This window comes from Alligator sinensis, unplaced genomic scaffold, assembly GCF_000455745.1.
Source record: "Alligator sinensis unplaced genomic scaffold, ASM45574v1 scaffold123_2, whole genome shotgun sequence".
NCBI classification, from domain to species: domain Eukaryota; kingdom Metazoa; phylum Chordata; order Crocodylia; family Alligatoridae; genus Alligator; species Alligator sinensis.
This window is the reverse complement of record NW_005841917.1, coordinates 2,103,630-2,109,654: the sequence shown is the minus strand read 5'-3', so window position 1 is coordinate 2,109,654 and position 6,025 is coordinate 2,103,630. Positions and strand designations below refer to the sequence as shown.

Genomic DNA, 6,025 nt, shown 5'->3' with positions numbered 1-6,025 from the left:
AAACAAATCAGTAGGATTAGGCTCAGTACAGTACTATGTAAGTATGTATGGAAAGGAAGTAAACCTTGGTGAGTTATCTTCCTTGCCCTCTGTGGCAGAGCCAGGGGAAAGAGAGGGGAAGAAACCCTCCTCGCTACCTTGCCCCACCCAGTTAAGACCCTGGGATATACCTTACGTTCAGTCCCAGAACAGGACCAAAAGAGCCAGGACAACGGCTCCATTCATCCCCGGTGGAGCAGGGATGATCAGCCGAGCCAGAAGCCAACATCAGAAGCATCTTATTCGGGATGTGTCCTTGGCTCCTGTGATGCCTCCCAGGTGAGGCCCGCTGATCAGAAGCAGTTCTCCCTTGCAGTGAGAAAGATCGACTTCAGCTGTGTGGTGGAGGCAGCCAGCTATTGGTCCGGAGAACAAGCCGGAAGCCTCAAATACTCCCAAAAAGTGAGATGCGGCAACAAGCTGACAGAAGAGCACACCAGACAATGGATGGGTGAGAAGCAGTCTGTCTGCTCACCATTTTTCATCTGAGTAAGGAACAGACTTCTGGGGATACCAGGAGCCAAACCTGGTGCCTGCAGCTGTGATGCTGAGCACAGACCTGACTGTCATTCATTACAGATTCAAAGGTATGTGTCAGGAGTGTAAGGGCGGAGAAGCTCCCAAACTTGGCCCCTAAGGTCAGATAACTAGATAAGAAAACATACATGAAACAAGTTATGAGTGGTGTGGGAAAGCCTGTCCCATTCTGAGGGGAACTGTTTCTGTTATTAGCTTATCTCCTATTATCATTACATCAAAGTCATGGTGAGCGAGGCTGAGTAAGGACAGAGGCAGTCTCCCCTAGGAAACAGGAGGGTTCAAAACCCACTGACCCCAACAAGAGACTTTAAAGTACTCAGGCACTGAGCCCTGTGAGCATCTCTCTCCGGTGTGACAGACTCGGTGACACCCCACAATTTGGCTAGATTCTCTCCATAACAATGGTGGCCTCCTGAAAGTGCAAATAAGTGCTGAACTGAAAAGAATGACTAATTTTACTGGGTTTCACACTTCAAAGGATTTGAAAGTCCCTGTTTAAATCAGACAGAACAACCCATGAGCTGCCTCAGGTTTGCAGGATATAGCCGAACATTAGCCACAAAGTTCTCACTGAACCAGGCAGATAATTCACTACATGAGAATGACTGTAATGTCATTCACTGGGCCCAACAAAATTAACAGAATACTTTTAAGTATGTGACAGACAAGATTTTGAGAGATGTTGCTAGGTGTGCAGATCCCAGGTAAGAACTTATGATTGGGGGGGGGGGGGGGGGGGGGGGGGGACGGGAATGGGCCTATTACCTGAATCAAGACTGCATAATGAGGGTGGCTTTTTAGGATAAATCCAATGGAATCCTGTATAGTAATGCTGATTCTTTTAAAAAATGAAATAAGTTATTTCCAATGTGTGCACATAGTATCATAGTGCTGGTCATCAAAAAGGCACCAAAAATACAGATCCAGGTACACCAGAACTAGCTGGGAGGAAAAGAAGAATGAACTTAAGTCAAAACAGTTCTATTCCTGGACCAAATTCCAGTTTTTCAGAGCACACCAAGGTTACATGCTAAATTTGAGGGGCTTGCTGGCAATTAAGTGGAAGTAGGACAGAGTGACACCTTACAGTCTATACAGGCCACCTCACCCTGCCTCCTGCCTAACTACAAACTAAAATGTGGATACCTACCTCTATCTAAGTGAAAGGTAGACGTGATCCTTGATTGTTCATGGTTGTCTGCTTGTGCATGAACTTGGCAATTTGTTAAAGACATGTTCAGCCTGAGCGTTTTCAGCAAATTCCCTAGAAAATGTAAATACACTTTATTGCAATGATTCTCAGCCAGAGTGTCATTGCACCCTAGCAGGCCCAGGGATCCTTTTAAGGCACTGTGAAATGTTAGTATGGTTAGGTGTGCACACACCTACACAGGGTCCACAGGACAAACCCAGGGATTCCAAGTAGGACTCTAGAGTGTTAAAAACTTTCTGATCCAGGTTCTTTGCAACAGAATTGCTCTATTATTTTTCTGTCATAAATAAGCCAGAGAAAACTAAAAGCCACCATTTTCGGAGAAATGTTTCAAGTCTAATGCAGGGTGCCTTGAGTCTAAAAGGGTTGAGAACCATTGCTGTTAGCTATATACACCAAATAAGCACTGGCATAGGAAAACTTTGAGTTTACCTAAGGGCCAGAGACTGCTTGAAATAATTCCCAAAGATAAATTATTTTACTGTTACTGCAAAGAGCCGTAAAAAGGGCAATTGAACTAATCGGAATACATTTGTGACAGATAATCCAAAAATCTCATGGGAAGATGTTATGTCAGATGACAAACGATATTAAATTTATAAACTGTGGGGACGTGTGTGTGAGTGTTTGAGCAAATATTAAGAACAAGCTTCCCATCTGGAATAGAAACTTTGCACCTCTAAAAAAAAAAAAAAAAAAAAAAAGCAGCAGCAGCCTCCACCATTTTGAAGAATGCTCTCAAAGTAAGCTGCATGAAATAGTTATAACAAGCTACAGAACAGTAGTGAAAAAGATGTACTTAACCAGTTTGTGATCTCCTGCTGTTAATGCCACCAAAAATTTCTGTTGTTCAAGCTTAAGCCATCTCAAAGTAAATTAAACAAATTGAACTGCAGCTCTGAAGGCAAGGCCTGATTTTGACTGCACCCTGTAATAGCACTGTTGGAAGACTAGAAGGGCTATAGATACAGTTAGTAGAATATAGCCAAATTGTCCTTGGTGGTAAAAATCAATTAAAAAAAACCCTCAAAATTGCTAACTATGGTGCCTCTTCAAAGGCAGACAGGAGTTAGTTAAATGTAAAATGTATACATTGCTACCACTGGGCACAACCACAAATATCCTGACCCCCTGATAGCCCAGTAGGCAGATGGAGCAATACTGTGAGCCTTGACTGATACCCTTGAAGTAATTACATGTTAATTGCAATGGTCTAACTGTAGTACAATTAAATTACTGAAGGATGAACTTGAACAATGCTCTGCATTTAAGTGATGTGCAGATAATCAGTTTGTTACAATCTAAACTTACATCCCAGTGTATTGCCTGTTGCAAACTATATGCATACTGGATAGATGCATGAATGGAGTACACTATATAAACAATAGGCCTGTGCTAAGCAGCTAGTATTCACTTCGGATTCGGATTCAGCCGATTCGGAGAACAATGATTTGATTCACTGTCCCAAATTAATTCAGCCGAATCTGATTCAGAGATTCGATCACCACTGAATCGAAGAGGCCCCATCCCCCGCCCACTCTCCAGGCCCCATCAATGGCTGCCCTGCCTGACCTCAGTGCTTTAAAAAGCCCTGCACTCACTGGCTCCTGCCAGGCCGGGGGGGGCCCCCCCTGGCCCCCTCCCGGGCGGGGGGGGGGGGGCGATCCCTGCTGCCCCCAGTGCATGGGGGAGGGCTCCAGAGGCTCCCGATGACTGCTGCAACAGCTGGTGACTGCAGGGCTTTTTTTTTTTTTTTTTAAGCGCCAGGATGCTGGGGCCGGGTGGGGCAGCCATTGATGGGGCTGGGAAAGTGGGCGGGGGGTGCTCAGGGAGCAGGCAGAGGATGGGGCCTGGTGAGGATCCACCCATAGTCCCCTCCTCCAGCAGCCCCCTGCCCCAAATTACTGGCATGGAGTCCAGGTCCAGCTTCCTGCGGTAGCAAGCATGGACTGCCCAAATCTCCTCGAAATCTTTTCCGAATTGATTCAGAGGCTTCAGATCAATTCGGACCTTTTTATTGGTCTCCCGATTCAATGCAAATTTGGAGATTCAGCTACTGAATTGGGCCGAATCTCCTTCAAATTGAATCAGCAACCGAAGCTTCGCACAGCCCTATTAAACAAGGCCCTAGATGCAGGATGTCTCTCAAACCACCACAGCATCCATGGCTGGATCAGAAAGTCTTAACTGGCTGTAGGGATGTACCTCTACAATGAAGATGTTAATGTTCATCATTAAAGAGAAGAAAAAAAGTTAAATCAAAGAAAACTGTCTACAAATATAAGTACTACAGAGAGGGCAAAATTACTCACCAAAAAGCATAGCAGAACAAGATCATCAACAAAGACTCTGGATAGTCAACAAGCTGAAAAAGTTGTATGCAAGTCTTGTGAAGAGGAGGAAAAGCAAACTATTCTACAGCAGATACTAAGAAAACGCATGACTACAAACAGAGTAAAAATCTATTAATGAAGTTCAAGAAGGTGATGATACAGAAGTGCTGCAGAAATAGGAAGAGGGAGAAGTCAGCACAGGGTTCACATAGTCCATCAAGAAAAAAAAACTTCCAACATATCCAAGGCTTTGAAAGGTAAACAACAAAAATAGAGAAGAGACAAGAAATGCAGACAGTTTACCCGTGGCTCCAGCAAGAGATGCACAGGTGGAAGCCCGTTGTGCCCCTGTTGAGCCCAGGGACCCCCAGGATCCCCCAGCAGGACCCCAACCTGAACCCCCAGCGCAGCCGGAGGTAGGTGGGGCCTGCGGCAGGGGAGGGAGGGACCCAAACCCAGTCAGCTGTGGGGCAGCTGAGTGGAGTCGAGTAGCGACATGCTACCCTTGGCTCCTACTTCACCCAACCCCTCAGGGAGCCACGCAACCGAAGCCTGGTGAACAGGACATGCAGCAAGGTGTGCTTCTGGGCCTGATGTGCAAGTTAGTACGGGAGTACGCGCAGGAGGGTAAGGGAGGGCCTAAGGCCCTGTCAATGAGCCCCAGGGAAGGTAGTCACAGCAGTAGCTGGGCTACCAGCAGTACAGTGCCAATGGTCACACTTCACAACCCAAGGGTCCCCTTGGAGTCTGAGACCTCCCCCTCTGGCACTTCTGAGGCCACCACCCAGACGGAGCCCATGGTTCTGGGCTCCATGCAAATGAAGCCTCTGGCTCTCGGCTGCGGGGGCTGCCTGGCATGATTCCAGGCACATGGAACCGGGAGCATGGCCACCACCCCTTGTGAGGTTTGCTCCACTTTGTGGTCTCTGGGGCACCAGAAAGAGAGCTCCAGGCCACAGTCCAGAGACTGCGTGCCATACGGCATGGTGAGCAGGAGATAGACTCCTACTGCCGGGCCCTTCACCCCCTGGAGGCCAAGGGTAGATCAAGGTCACCTTCCAAAACAAGGGAGGATTCAAGGATCTCCCACACTGTCCAGCCAGGGGGTTGGACCAAGGTAGTCAATGGCCCCAAGGCCCACTGCACCAGGGTCCCCTCCCCTCTGGAGCTCTGCAACAGGTATGAACCTCTTGCAGCCCCAGTAGAGCCTGCAGACCTGCCAGCTCCTGCAGGTAAGGCAGGACCACTCACAGCTACAGTCCCTGCTCTCCCTAAGGCCATATGTAGAATGGTTGTTGTGGGAGACTCCCTCCTGAGGGGAATTGAGGGTGCAATCTGTCATCCCAACCCCTTAGCCCAGGAGGTCTGCTGCCTCCCAGGAGCCCGTATCTGGGACGTAGCCGACAGGATCCCCAATCTCATCCAGCCCACTGACCACACCCCTATGTTCCTTATCCATGTGGGCACAAATGACACAGCTCAGAGCAACCCCAGAAGGGTCATGAGAGGCCTCAGGGCTCTGGGAGCTGGGCTTAGGGGCACAGGTAGCGTTTTCCTCGATCCTCCCAGTTTCAGATTATAGGCTAAGGGAGAGGAGGATCAACGAAAGATTACGGCACTGGTGTCATTGTGAAGGCTTCAGCTTCCATGATCACAGTCTGCTCTTTGGTGAGAGGCAGTGGTCTGCTGAGAAGAGATGGCCTCAACCTCACTGCACTGGGGAGGAAGCTCTTCTCAGCCAGAATGACTGACTTGCTTGACTGGGTTTTAAACTAAGCCTGCTGGGGGATGGGGGGACTACTGCCACAGCAAGCCCACTGAGCAACTTTTGCAAATCCAGCAGGCTAAAGCACTCAAGGGAACGCACCCCTACACCAGCCCTGGAACGATGTGTAGGGCA

The 6,025-nt window shown here is 48.2% G+C and overlaps 1 protein-coding gene across 1 annotated transcript in view; it reads right to left on the bottom strand.

Annotated features, from left to right (window-relative positions):
- The window catches only part of HDAC9 (histone deacetylase 9), a 511,347-nt gene that overhangs the window by 394,293 nt on the left and 111,029 nt on the right, over positions 1-6,025 (bottom strand). The gene's annotated exons all lie outside the window — the stretch shown is intronic.